Consider the following 16,133-nt stretch of genomic DNA (forward strand, 5'->3'; position numbering starts at 1 on the left):
AATGATGCACCATGTTTGATAAAAGGAAAAGGTTCTATCAGACTCATAGACAAAATTTCATGTGACAATGCTTACTATATTGAAGGACTAAATTATAACTTGTTAAGTGTGTCACAATTGAATAATTTGGGATGCAAGGTTGAATTTGGAAACAAAACTACCAAGATATATGACACAAAGTGGAAATTGATTGGAAAAGGTGATCAAACTAGAAGTAATCTATTATATCTAGATATAGAGGATGCTACTTATTTTGTTACAAAATTTGATGATGTGTGGCTTTGGCACAAGAGATTATGCCATGTTAATATTAATAACTTGGATAGTATTAGTAACATGAAGTTAGAGGATTGCCTAAGTTGAAGAAACCTAATAATATAGTGTGAAAAAAATGTTAGCTGGGCAAAATTTCAAATTCAAGCTTTAAGAGTAAAGCTTATACCTCTAAGGAAATAATAGGGATTGTTCATACTGACCTATGTGGACCAATTGAAGTGCAAAACTAAATAGGAGATAAGTATATAATGTTATTTGTTGATGATTATTCTAAAATAATGTTAATTATGTTTCTAAAATATAAATTTGATGCTTTTTAAATGTTTAAGTGGTATTTGGCAAGAGTTGAGAAAGAGAAGGTAAGAGTCCAAAATGGTTGAGATCAGATAGAGGAGAAGAATTCACTTCAAATGAGTTTGAGATGTTTTTTAATGATAGAGGACTCAAAAGATAGACATCTACACCTAGGACCCCTCCAAAAAATGGGATTATTGAAAGGAGAAATAGGTCTATAATGGACTATGCTAGAACACTTATGATGGAGAAGAATGTTGCTCTAAAATACTAGAGAGAAGCTGTAAATACAGTTGTCTATACCTGAACCATGTGCAAATCAAGAAAGGTACTCATTCAACACCTTTTGAACTATGGTATGGATATCCACCCAATGTAAAATACTTTAAGGTATTTGGGAGCAAATGTTACATTCTTAAACATGTTAGGAATGGAAAGTTTGATGAAAAAAGTGAAGAAGGTATATTTCTTGGATACTCAACAAGAAGCAAAGCATATAAGTGTTTAAATACTAACACTAACAAAATTGTGAAAATTGCAAATGTGAATTTTGATGAATTTATAAAAGTACATATTGTTGGGCCTATGAAAGAATCAGAAGAATACAAATCATTTGTATACTTTTATGAAGGAATGTCTACTGAATAAAATACTACAAATCAAGTTAGAAATCAATAGAAAGTTTTAGTCACTTCCAAGTCACACCCTATGAATGTCAAGTTGCATTTAGGAACTTAGCTACATTCAGATGCCAATTTGCAAAATGAAGAAGATGCACATTCTGATTCTGAGATTATTACACATAAAAGTGATGTTGAGATACTTGACAGATATGTACATAGTGACTCTAAAGCTGAACGACAAATGTAGAAAAAAGAGTTGAGCCAAGATTGTCTAAATATGTCAAAAGACATCATCCTATTGATCAAATCATTGGAAACAAAGATGCTAGGCAAATGACAAGAAATAGATTGAGAAGTGAATCATGTTTGTTAAGCATGAAGGAGCCTAAATTAGTAAAAGATACATTAGAAGATGATGACTAGTACAAGGCCATGGAAGAAGAGATTGAATAGATAGAGAAGAATAAAACATGGAGTCTAGTTCAGAGACCATAAGACAAAAATGTGATTGGTACCAAGTGGGTATTTAGAAAAAAATTAGATGAGAATGGTGAAGTCACAAGAAACAAAGCAAGATTAGTTTGCAAGGGATATGCACAAGAAGAAGGAATTGACAATGGGAAGACATTTGCTCCTATTGCAAGAATGGAAGGAGTAAGAACTCGACTTGCTTATGTTGCCTACAAAGGTTTCAAAGTTTATCAGATGGATGTTAAATCTACATTTTTGAATGACATACTAGAAGAGGAATTCTACATAGAAAAGCCAGAAGGATTTGTTGATGATAACAATAAGAACATGGTATGTAGACTGCACAAAGCTCTATATGGATTGAAGCAAGCACCAAGAGCATGGTATGAGAGACCTCATACTTATCTTGTGAAGATTGGATTTTAAAGAACTGATGATAATAACAATCTGTACATAAAGACAGAAAGAGATAATTTTGCTATCTAAAATTTTTGTTGATGATATCATATTTGGAGGACAAGATGCTTTATGTAAGGACTTTACAAATTAGATGAAGCAAGAATTTGAAATGTCTATGTTTGGAGAAATCAAATTTTTTGTGGGATTGCAAGTATATCAAATGAATTATGGTATATACATCACTCAGTCAAAGTATGTCAAAGAGATATTAAAGACATTTGGATTAGAGGATTCTAAACCAGTAAGTACACCTATGGTGACAAGACACAAGTTGTCAAAGAATGATGATTCAGTTGAGATAATCAAACATTGTATAGGTCTATGATTGGCAAATTGCAATATGTAGTACATAGCAAACCTGATATTGCATTATCTGTAGGGATAGTTGCAAGATTCTCTGCTAATCCTAGGGAGAATCACTTAATGGCTATGAAGAGGATAATTACATAACTACAAGAAGAATGAAAGGTTTGACTTAAGAGCCTACATTGATGTTAACTAGGCTGGAAACATTGATGATAGAAAGAGCACCAGTGGTGGAGTATTTTTCTTAGGCAAAAGACTTGTTACATGGACAAGCAACAAAATGAGGTGTACTTCACAATCTACTGTTGAAGCATAATATGTTGTTGCTGCTATAAGCTATACAAACAGTGTATGGATCAAACAACTACTCAAAGGAATGAAGGAAGAAATCATAGAGCCAGTGATACTTTATTGTGATAATACAAGTGCTATCAATATATCAAATAATCTAGTGATGTACACCAAGATAAAGCACATTGCAATCAAGTATCATAACTTGAGAGAGTTAGTCCAAGATAAAGAGGTGAAGATGGAATATGTTAACACAAAGAAGAAAATTGCTAATATCTTCACAAAAGAATTACCTAAGGATCCTCACGAGTATCTAAGAGGTAAACTAGTGGTGATATCCCCATCAAAGGCTATTTGAAAAATAGGAGTGCCCTACATCAAACAAGTTGATGTTCATATAATACAAATTGATGTAGTGGGTCTTACTTTAGGAGCTACCTAAAGTAATCACAAAGCTAAAAATTCAAATCAGTCACAAGCAAGGTCATAGAGGGAAAAATTGAAGAAATTGTAAATGCTTATATCTGCATTCTTTAATATGACAAATATTTGGTATGTCTTTGGCATTATTTTCAAAGAGGGAGAAAGTACATTAAATTGATCATCATTAGAAGAAGAGTTTTACTAAGCAAGTGTTAGAACAAAGAGGGAGATTGATTAAAACATTGATCAAAGAGCCAAAAATATCATCATCACAGGGAGATACTCTGTTCATCAATCTAGTATAAAAGAAAGAGGGAGAAATCCTAATCTACCTAGCAAGAGGAGATATAAGAAGGAACTCAGAGGGAGTTATAAGAAAGAGTTTTTTAAACCTAATCAAAAGATGAAAGTTGTTGATAAAAGGAGTGTAAGAATTTTCTTTAGGGCACAATTCACCCAAGACCAAGGAACTCAAACACAAGTACATAGTAGACCAAAGAGTATGACCAATATGAGAATGCTTACTATTATCAGAAGCATATACATACACACTAAGAGAGCTTGTATATAAAGGCCTCTAAGATGCACCTAGAATGTGTCTAGAAAGAACTAGGAGATAAGCATGACAACTAAGCACATATCCTCCACAATAAGAGGATAAGCATGATGAGGTGTCTAAAATATTGTAGACACCATGTGCTCAAATAATGTGCCAACTCCTAAGTTTAGACAACATGTGCATAATTAGAGTGCAAACACTTGTGTTGTAAACATGACAACTCACAAGAGTACGCATACTCCTAGATGAGTAATAAATCAATAATAAAATATATGCATTAACCTAGGTAAACTTAAGTAAGTGTAAATAGTAAATACTTATTTACACCAACACCCCCCTTAAGTGCAACTTAGGGGAATGCCCTTAAGCTTACGAAATCTAGGATGCAATGCATGATGGGTCCCAACTACTAGGCCATGTTAGGTACCCATGTACATAATGATATGCAATCTCTCATAAAGCAGAGAAAGAGGGGAAACCTCATGGGAAAAACCCTCCCCCAAAAAGAGAGATGAAAAAAAAACATGTTGTATGGATAGATGGAGTAATCAAGACCCCCCCATTACGACATACATCAAATATATTAGGAGAAGGACAAAACCTCGAAGAGGAAAAAGTCCCCCCCCCCAAAAAAAGGAGGAGACAAGGTAGTCCCCCCACTAAAGGTAGTGTGCTAATCAATGAGAAATGCTCCAATGTAGAAGTTGATCCATGACCATTGTATAATATTCCTCCCCTTTGGAAGAAACAATGGCAAAGGTATAGGTGAGATGCTTCCCCTGTGTGTGGAATGAATCTCGATGATGAAAGGTATCTCTAAAACCTATTCAAGTGTTCTTATGTCGATGTTGATGGTTGCTCCCTCCAAGACTGCTAAAAAGAACATGTGCACATCGAGCAAGGGTCCATGTAGTACCTATCTAAAAGAACCAATAGTCTCCTCAAATGATAAAAAGACCTCATGCAACTATTGTACATAAGTATCCACGATCATATCAGTCTGTAAAGATTGATCATGTAGAGAATGGACATGAGAGTTAGAGTGGGCACTCACAACAATTGTAGAAGGATCATCCTCATCAAAGAGAAGCTAAATATCATCAAAGAATTTTTCCAAATCTGTTGTGTGTGACTCGACAAAAAAACCTAAAATATCAGTCAAGAAGTCATCACCTTAGGCTAGAACTAGAAGACATAATGTACCCTGTTGTGTTGAAGTACATGAATCTGTCACTAAAACCATATATAAAGAATTTACCTCAAAGAGAAGATGAATATCATCAATAGTGTCTCCCACATCTTCAATGTGAGACTCCACAAACAAGCCTGTAAGGCTGAGAAGAAAGTCATCACATGAAGATAAAGTAGGAAGAGATGAAGGGTCATGCTACACTAAATATGAAGCATCTGTGGCTAAAACTAGATCAATAGAATCAACAAGAGAATCAAGAGGTGAGATCTCAACTGGAATTGAAGGTACCATAATTGGAGTGACTAGATGTAGAATGTCCTCTGGAAATGGAGGAACACATGGATCTTCATATGCTTCTCAAAGATCCATCCAAACATCATGAGGGAAATTTTTCATAAGAAGAGGAGCAAAGGATTCCTTACTCATACTATTATACATAAAGCCAAGAATTTTAGAAAGATATTTGAATGAAGGTGGTATCTTTAAGCAAAAAGAAAAAATCACTTCCTGATGTTCTGTTAAATGATCAAGCATCAAAGAACTCCATTTTTTATAGTTCCTCGGTGTCAACTTTGGTCTTATACTAGACTGACATATGTGACAAGCCTCCATGAGATCAATGAATGTATGCACCCCTCAAAATACAAAAATAATCAATCAACCCCCCGTAATGTATGATTTGGCACTTAGTGCAATAGCTACATACCAATTTATGACCTATTTTTGAAAGTAGTATTTATATCCACAAAACCTATAATCTAATTTCATATTTAGAAAGTAGACCAAAAAAATGCACTTTTTAAAAAAATAGAACCTATTTTGGAGTCCAGATGAGTCCATACCAAGCATTTGAAGTGGAAAAAATTAAGAATTGTGACTTGCAAAAAAATTAAGGAATAGAGATCTCAAACCATCTGCACCAATGTGTAGATCATGAAATTCTACCCCAAAACAAAAAAAAATGCTCGCTAAAAAGAGTTCATATGAGGAAGATATTGTTGTTTGAAAATCATTGTTGTTATTATTTTTCCTGAATCACCGCCACACCTCCAAAAATCAAATGGCTCTAGATTTTGCCTCAAATGTCTGATTTGGATGAAACAAAATTCAATTTGGGGGTTTTTGACCTTCTAAATTTGATGCAAATATCCGATTTGCACCAGCAAGCTTCAATCTTCACCTGCAAAATATCTCTCCTACAGGCTTGATGGCCAATTTTTCTAAAAAAAAGAATACAAATCTGAATTTTTTTTGTAGAGAGACAAACGAAAAAAAAAATACAAATCTAAAAATTAAATTTATAGATCTAAAATCATCATACCAATTTTGTAAATTAGGCATTCAAGTTGCCAGTTTGCAAAAAAAAAATTTGCCTCAATTTTGACTATTGCCCAACATAGGAAAATTTATAGCCAATTCACCAAATCAACACACCAAACATAGTGGTGAGGTCTACTTTGGCTTTAGATGCTTCCAATTTCTATGAATTCTCTGGACCTTTGGATCGAAGGTGTTGAAGCAACAATGGTCTTAAATAGCTAGTGATAAGAATCTCCCCAAGCTCTGATACCATGTAAGAATCTGCCTTAGGGCATAATTCACCCAAGACCAAGGAGATCAAACACAAGCACATAGTAGACCAAAGAGTATGATCAATATGAGAATTCTTACTATTATTACAAGCATATGCATACACACTAGGAGAGCCTCTATATAAAGCCCTCTAAGATGCACCTAGAATGTGTTTAGAAAGAACTAGGAGATAAGCATGACAACTACACACATATCCTCCACAATAAGAGGATAAGCACGATGAGGTGTCTAGAATGTTGTAGAAACCATGTGCTCAAATAATGTGCTAACTCTTAAGTGCAGACAACATGTGCATAATTAGAGTGCAAACTCATGTGTTGTCAACATGACAACTCACAAGAGTATGCATACTCCTAGGTGAGTAATAAATAAATAATAAAATATATGCATTAGCCTAAGTAAACTTAAGTGTAAATAGTAAATACTTATTTACACCAACAGGGAGAAATTTCAATACAAGTTTTCTTTGTGGTATTGTCTTACTGTTTTAACCTAGTCAGTTTGGTTGAACAATATGTTCATCATTTGATTGACTTGGTTGATCAATTTGCTTTGCCATCAATGCCAAAGAGGGAGATTGTTGAAATCTGATTGAAAAAGAGATTGTTAAGAAGGATATTGTTGAAGAAGATTATGTGTTTTAATCCTTGTTTTGTCACTGATGTCAAACCTTCTATTTGTTGGTAAGACAATTTCTTATAAGATTCAAGTATTATTATTTAGTTGATTGATGAGGAGGATTTGATCAATAAGATGTAACAAAAGCACCTAGAGGAAAGGTTGAGTTATGATTATGTAATGAAGTACAAGGATTAGTTAAGATAGTGATGACATGATGTATTGATGATCTACTTAAGGTTGCAAAATGGTTGACTACACTTAGAAAGTTTAGAGGAATAAGTTAAACAAATTTTGTCTACCAAGCTTGATCAAGTGGATAGTAGGTGTCAAGCAAAGTCAGTGCAAGCGAAGAAAAAGTTAATTGGAGCTAAGTAAAATAAAATTCTAGTAGATGTCAAACAAGATAGTTGATGTCGAGTAAAGTTTAGTTGATGTCGAGCACCAATCAATTTTAGTTGATGCTGAGTGATTTTATAGTTGATGCCAAGCAATGCAGCATGTGTCAAGCATCAGAAGGTTGATAATGCCAAGCTACTACATTATGTTAAACATCAAAGATTCACTAAGTCTAAGCCAACAAGTTTGTTTTCTTAAAACTTGTGAACCAGGAGAAACATAAGATTGATGGGCTAGTGGCACAAAATTTTATGTAAACCATTTTTAGGTGAATTCTAATGGATTCTAGGATAAGTTTCTATAAAAGACAAAATATGGGGTAGATACATTTGTAGATGCTTAAAATCGTCCCTAAACACTATATTAATTAATTTTAATATTACCCATGACATTGTAATTAATTATTAATTAATTAATTATATGGCTCACATTCTTCTACTTATTTAATTAAATTATTTTTAATTAAATAAGTTCATTTTTCCAAGTATTTAAATTTAATTTAAATACTTTCATCCCCAATGTGTTAAATTTTATTAATACATGATCCTCCATAAATCCCCTTGTTAAATAAATTCCATTTATTTAATTCCTTCATCTCCATTAATTTCTCTAAAACTGTGATTAAATTGAATCCTATATAATTTAATCCTAATCCTACCCTAGAACCTAGCCTACACCCATCACTCTCATCCCCCTAAGCCTACCCAGTACTTAATCCCACTTTATTATCTTAAATCCTTTTCTAAACACCTTTTAGCTCCTAAGAGTTTGCTCACACATGTGTGAGAAGCTCTTGATCCAATAAACCTTCCACTTCATTTATGCCTCTTACACCTCTTACACATTTGTCCCCCACTTCTTCCCCCAAGGTTGCTCACACATGTGTGAGCACACCTTGAGCCTCTCAAACATTAAAGGCTCTTTTTGACTTTTGTCCATTTTGTCCATGTGTCTCCCTTGTGGCACTTATGTGGATGCCACATGGATGCCACCTCCCCAAGCCCTCTATCAAGTCTATAAATAGAGGCTTTGTCTCAAGCATTTGCATCTCCCATTGTTACATTGTTATCATGTCATTTTGAGTTTTGAGTTTTTATGTTAGAGTTTGCATTATAGTTTGATTTTCATAGAGATTTCTAGGTGCATACTAACTATTTGGTAGCTGATTTAGTTTACCTCATGCATTGTTAATCTAGTTTCTTCATGTATTAGCATCTCCATTTCATTTACTTCTTAGTTTAACTTGCACATCTCATTAGTTTCTTAGTTGCATTCCATACTTTCATTCTTGAATACCTTCAAGTATGGCTTTTTCCATAGTCATTTCTTGGGGTGTTCTTCATTTCATCTAGCCTAGGTTCATATTTCATTTTCATTCACACTTGCACATCCACTCAAGAGATTCCATACATTGTTGTTTTTGGGAGAGCACACCAAACATACCCCCCATCTTAACACACCAAAAATGCCTCTCATAGGTGCCTTTGTTGAGCTATAGAGGTGGCTTGAGGGCTTGATTTTGTTGGTTGCTTTGAGTTGCAAAACTCAAGCAAGCATTAGTTTAGTTTTTCTTCATTTTGATGAATTCTTGTTACATGCATTTGAACTAATATTTGCTTGTTTATTCATGCTTCCAATAGGTCATTTCTTCTAGCACACATTTTGGCACGCTTGGTGGGACCCACTTCACGGGTTCAAACTAACTATCTAATGTGTTTTTGAGTGTTTTGTGAGTTTTCAAGCTTGTAGGTTGAAGGCTTGCATTTGGAGATCAAGTTTCATGAGGAGCGTCTAATCGAGCCATAAAGCTCACCATCAAGTTTGGAGTGCATAAGAGAATTTTTTTTGACATAAAACACTTTCTATTTTGCTTATTGCTCTATTTTCAAATTTTTGAGGTAGATACACGTTGAATGTACTCTTTGTTAATGGAAAACTAGAAAAGAAATATATATATATATATATATACTCCTTCTTTGTTGGTAAATAAATAGGTTAAAAAAAAATAGGGGGGTTTCCTTTATTGTTGCATTATTCTATTTATGTTTTTTTTTTTTTTTAAATTGCTTTACCTATAAATTGTTAAAAACCAAAAAAAGGGTGAGTTAGTTTAAATAAAATTCATAATCAAATTCAAAAAAAAAAAGGGGGGAGGTTGTTTGTTACCATTTTTATATATGTATTTTAAAAAAAAAAAAAAAAAAAAAACCCAAAAAAAAAATTTAAAAAAATTAAAATAATATTAAAAAATTCAAAAAACTATATTTTTTTTTTTAAAGTTAAAAATAAAAAATAAAAAAATAGTTTTTTTTTGTGCAGGCTAGGCACCCGCGACGCCACCACCGACGACGGCTACGAACACTGCCCCTGCAACTTCCCCGTTACCTGATGCAGTCGCTACCCGCTACCCCTCCCCCACGGCAACCTGCCCTTCACTCCACCACCTGCGATTCTCACTTCCACCGCCTCCTCTATATTTCTCCTGCCTCCTCTACATTCTATCCCATGAGCGGCACCACTTCCACCACCTCCCACACCCTGTTCCTACCCCACCCACAAACTCCACCTCCCACCACTCTCTGCAACTCCTGCTAAACTCGTTGTTGCTCACCACTGCATCCCTCCACTCCTGCGCAACCCTATTGCAACTTCCACCCACCGCTACTACTTCTCGCAACCACTGCTACTGCTCCCCTCCCCACAGTCATCATTGCTTCTCCCCTCCCCCTCGCTTCACCAAACCTTGCAACCTTCGCTCACCCCATGGCCACCACTGTTGCTGCTCCCCCATAGCCACCACTATCGCTCCTCCCTTCGCCCTTTCGTTGCTACTTTTCCCTCCACCGACACTCCCGTCGCTCCTCTCTGCTCAAACCCTCTAAATCCTTGCGGCCTCCCACGCTGCAACCCTCTCGCCACTTCCACCCTTTCTCTGAACCACCACCTGTGCCATCCCTCGGCCCCTCTATAACCAAACCCCATCTCTTCCACTAACCCTCGCAGCGAACACCACCCACTCAGCGAATGCCGCCCACCACCGCCCTCTACCCATTACCTTTTTTTAAAAAAACAATTTTTAATATTTTTTATTTTTATTTTTAATATTTCTTGTGTTAAAAGCTCAAAAAACCAAAAAATTTAAAAACAGATTAAATTTTTTCTTTAAAAACTTTATTCCATTTCTTTTTGAATATTTAGCCTAATGTTACAAGCTTTTACTTTGTTATCTCACGTTTAGTTTTTTAAAAAAATAACATTGGTTTTCTTTTTCTAAACCATCTCATGACTGTCTTTTTAAGCAAAAACATCAAAAAAAAAAAAAAAAAATTGCTTGATGTGCACCTAACCATCAAGTTTTTGCTCGCAGGTCGCTGACACCATCACTACATCAGCAATCCACATGCCCTTTTAAGCCATCAGGAGCAGCCTTTCATTTTTTGCTCATAACTTGAGCATACTAGCTCCGTTTTTGAAAAATAAAATATTGCCGAAAAGTTGATTCCGAGCCCGCCACAATGATATTGGTTTCATGAGATTTTGATGCTATTTAGATCTCTATTTTCTCTATCAAAGACCAAACTTTGTGCTAACCTTTTCATTGCAGGGTTGTTTCACGTTTTTCCTACATTTTCACTACCCTAACTTGTGTTTTTACAGGGATATTTTTTCACTAACCATATTGCTTGCCAATTTTTCTTTAAATTTGTTTTGGGAATGAACTTGTTTGCCTAAACATTTATCTTTTAATGCATGGTTAAATGCTAAAATAATCAAATTCAATCTTGAATGCCTTAAGGGAATGGACTTGTATGCTTAAGCTAGCAAACATTTGGAATTGGTGCTTAATATGAACTCACACACTCTTGAATGCCTTAAGGGAACTTGATTTCATTTTTAAAAATATTGCTTATGCACATGCTTGATTTACTTTCTTGTTGATGAATCCATGCTTTTCATTTATGTCGATGATGATTTCAAGTTGGAAAGAACATTGTATGTTATAAACACATGTGTCTTCAAAGTAGATTACAAAACCTAAAGATTTATTGGAAAAGAATGCATTTCTATTAAACCTCGAGGCCACTTACATATTATCTCCTCTCACACCTTCAGGTGATCTTGGGTGCACAAGAAATAAGTGGTCTTGTTTTTCTTTTTTAGGAGGCATGCTTGGGGATTTCATCACCCCTTGGGACGACCTCAACTCAGCATTCTAGCAGAGTATAAAGATCGGGAGGTGAATCGAAAGACACCTCTCTTGGAAGAAAAATATTGTCACTCTTGGCTAACCCCCAAAGAACTTTATACCTTTGGGAAGTGAAGGAGGAGATTTGGGTTACCATCTCCCCCCAGCTGTATGGCAGTATTTTCTTTCATCTATAGATTTGGGCCTCACATACCTTGTGTATATCGAGGATGCCCTCTAGTTGATCCTTGTACATCCTAGTCAAAACCTTATAGGATTGTTGGTGTGTTTGACATTCTTGAGTGTTTGAAACACACTTACCTTGTACATATTTACTTGTTTGATTTTGCATCTTAAACCTAAAAGCCCAAAAAAATCATAAAACATAAAAATCCAAAAACATCATAAAACCTAAAAATCCAAAAAAATGTAAAACTTCAAAAATCAAAAAAAATCAAAAAATATATTCAAAAAACAACAAAAATATGTCTTGGTTTAGGTTCCCTTAGTCAAGTTTTTCACATCAATTCCACATCACTTCTTCTTTCCATCACATTCATCACACTCATTCATCTCTTGTCTTCACCATTCACAACATTCCTCCACGTCTTAATCATTTATATTCATCCAAATCATTTCCTTGTCTTTTTAATCATTCAATCAAATACCTAATCTTCATCCTAATCATGGTTCATAATCCACATCAAGATCCAATTCCCTCATTCAATGATTCATCCTCATGATTCTTCTAATCCAATTCCTTGTCAAATTCAGTCATTTCTAATCAATTCTTAATTCGATCCATTTACATATTCCTCCATAATCAATCTTTCTAATTTCATTCATGTCTTCTTCTAATTCAATATTTCACCAATCTTCTTCTTTGGACATAGGAGCATTTTCATCACCATTGGACTTTCATTCGAATCTCACATTCACTTGGTTAAGGTTTTTTATCAATTCAAATCAAACCCTAATCCAATCCAATTCAATATCACATTCAATCAAATCAAATCAAATCAAATCCAATTCAAATCAAATCAACACAAAGTCCAAAGCTCCTAGTCCTAAGTTCATCTTCCATCCATCATCGAATCTTTCATCACTCTTCCTCTAACATCTATGGATCCAAATTTTCTTAATCAAATGGTTGACAATCTTCAAAGACATTATGGAGTTATACCTCCTGTTCAACCTGCATATCAAATTCATCCTCATAACTTTATATCCAATTCTAATCCATCTCATGTTCATTATTCTTCTACCTTTGATGAGGGAAATCCACCTCATTATCCTTCAACTACATACAATTCCATTCATATCTCACAAAATTCCTCAAACACAAATGCCCTTGCCATGGAAATGGAGCAACTAAAGAATTATATCTTAGCAAGTCAGCAGAAAGAGTCCACATTCCATGCCATGTGTCCTCTTCTCCCATGTTTCGAAGACCATAGTCCTCATGTCCCATCCAACCCCAACCCTCCATGTAATCCCCTACCCATAGTTCCACCTTCACACAATCCTAATCCTCCAAAATCCACATCCTCCCTACCTCATAAAGGGTATTTCTCATCATTCTTGGCTAATTGTAAAATACAAAATGAAGAAAGCCAATCACCTAAAGTCATACCCCTAATGCCATCTCAAGACCTTCCTCCAAAGCATGACATTAGAGATTCCTCCCCTCCTCTAGATTCGAGCATTCTCCATCCCATCATTCCCTTATCCCTCAAGATCCATTTATCCCTCTTAGTCCCTCTCACAATTCCCTTCCTAATCAAGATCAAGGCATTTCATGTACCGTACACCTTACCGATTCCATGCCATCTCAAGAGTTACCACCTGTAGATCCTCCACTTCATGAAGAGTATCCTTCCACTCCATCCACTAATACTCCTCCATGTCAAGATCAAATTACTCCATCTCATGATCCTATTCCATCTCATGATCCATGCATTCCACTCCATAATCCTCTTCTAAGTCTAGATCAAAGCACCCCGTCATTTGCCTGTCATGATCCCACTCCATCTCACGATCCTATTATCCCTCATAATCCCCCTTGCAATCCTCATCCTCCACATGATCCTATCACACTTTCCCAATCCACTCATGAACCCCATATGCATGGACTCACATCTTGTGTTGAAACTAATAAGTATCCCATTGAAGAAAACATGGCTCAAGATGTTGGTACACCTTCCACTCCTTCAAAATCCAAAGTTCCTCCATCCACACCCAAAGCTTCCCATCATTCACCTTCCAAATCCATTTTGGGCCCTTATATCCATATTTCCATTCCTTCCTCATTACCATCCATTCTAGGTCCTTATATTCCACCACCAAACCCTTCATACCTTCCATCCATTTTGGGTCCTTACATACATCCATCCACCGTATCCATATTTTCCACTTCATCCCCTCATGCTCCTAATAAATATCAACAAAGGCACACATCCTTGAATTCATTACCATGTTCACCATCCATATGCTCTCCACCCCATTTATCTTCATGCACCCATACCATGGCCAATGGAAGCAAATTGGATGCTGAAGAAAAAGTGCATAAAGCCAAAAATCCACAAAAATCCAAGGATCAACATGTCCCCTCTAAACGACATGTCCAAGAAAAGAAAAATCTGATCCAAAGAAAAATCAAAAAGCCACAAAGGCTCAAAATCAAAAATGCAAAATTTTTATGGATCCCAAAGCTACTTAATGTAGCAATGAATCTCAAAGAAAGATTCACAATGACATCCAATTTTGCTAATCCAAAGGCTTCCCTCATTCATAAATCATCCCAGCTTCCATTTTCTAAATCCATTTTTGGTCCTTATATACCCAAATCCACCATCTTAAATTCATCATCTCCTTCATCCATTTTGGGTCCCCATATCCCAAAATTCAAACTCTCTACTACGTATTCTCCATAATTTCCTCCTTTCCATCACCCTTCAAGGTGTGTGCCAATGACAATCTTTCCACCTCCTTCATCTACCCATTCACAAGTCTTCTAACCTAGCATCCATCAACCATGTCTTCCTCCCACCCACTCCACCCCCTTAAGCTAAACCTTTTCATAGGCCATTGTCCTCTGTTCCCCAATCCACTTCATCCTTCTTTTCACTAGCCTACCAACATCTAGGAGAAAATATTAAAAATTCCTTGAAAATAGAAATAAGAAAGGAAAAAAATATCAACGGGTACCATCCATATAAATAGATGCTTGCGTCCTCCCTTCATTTTCCTATCATGTATCCATTGCCTTCCCATTCCACTTATCCATCCATTCACTTTTCCTCTTCCACTTGCACTCTACACTGGGGGCAAGCTCCATCCATACCATTTTTTCATACATACCTTCCATGCTTCCATCTACAATTCATTATCCCTTTCCATCTTTGATCTTGACTTTCACTTTCCTTTCATCCATCCATATGCACTTTCCATATCCCTTGTGCATTACCCATACACCATCCTACATACTTCCATCATCCTTCTATATCTTTGATCTTGACATGCTATCCATATCTTGCATTCCATAGTCCCTATCATGTTCATTTCATCCCTTTTCCATCCATACTCCTACATACTTCCATTCGTCATGCATATGTCCTTGATCTTGATTATCCCCTACATTTCCTCCATTTCATATCCCACGTTTCATGCCTACCCTTCATATCATTATCCCTATTCATACCCTCCCTCCCATATCCCTTATTCATTCCACTTTCATTCTCATGCTCGCAATCACTATTAGAGGCACAATAGAAAAATGTTCATAAATGCTTTGGAAGCGCACATGCCTCTCTTTCTCCACATGCTAGCCTTCGTACCACCTTTCCATTTTCATGCCTCCTTTCCCACCATATTTTCTTCCATTTTCCTATCCTTGGTATGGGGCATTTGGACTCCTTCTAAACATGATCCTTGGCTCCACATTTTTCCATACCATATCATTTGGCCCCTCATATCCTTTCACTATTCCTTTCATCCACCAACTCACATTGCTTTTCCTCCATTTACCATGCCTTAGTTCTCCCTTGTCATTGGTCCCAATCCATTATATCCCACCTTCATTCAATCAATTCATTTCTATCCATTCTATCCATTCTCTCCCACATTCATTCAATCTAATTCTTCCAACTCACTTTAATCTAATTCATTTATCCTCTATTTTAATCAATTTTCTCTTCTTCTAATCCTTTCACATCAAATCAATTTCAATCGATTCTACTCTAATCATTCTTCTTCTTATCAACATCACTCTTCCAATCTCATCCATGTTCATTCTTCTATCTACCATAAAATCAAAAAATCACAAAAATCTCACTATGCAATCAATACTAATCCAATCAATCTAATCTTGCAATGTTGTGCATAAATCCTTAATCAATTCATCAATTTGACCCAATTAGCTAATAATCCATTAACCATATTCAA

This window comes from Cupressus sempervirens, chromosome 10 (genome assembly GCF_028749045.1).
Source record: "Cupressus sempervirens isolate cs-2001-9-10 chromosome 10, ASM2874904v1, whole genome shotgun sequence".
NCBI lineage: Eukaryota > Viridiplantae > Streptophyta > Pinopsida > Cupressales > Cupressaceae > Cupressus > Cupressus sempervirens.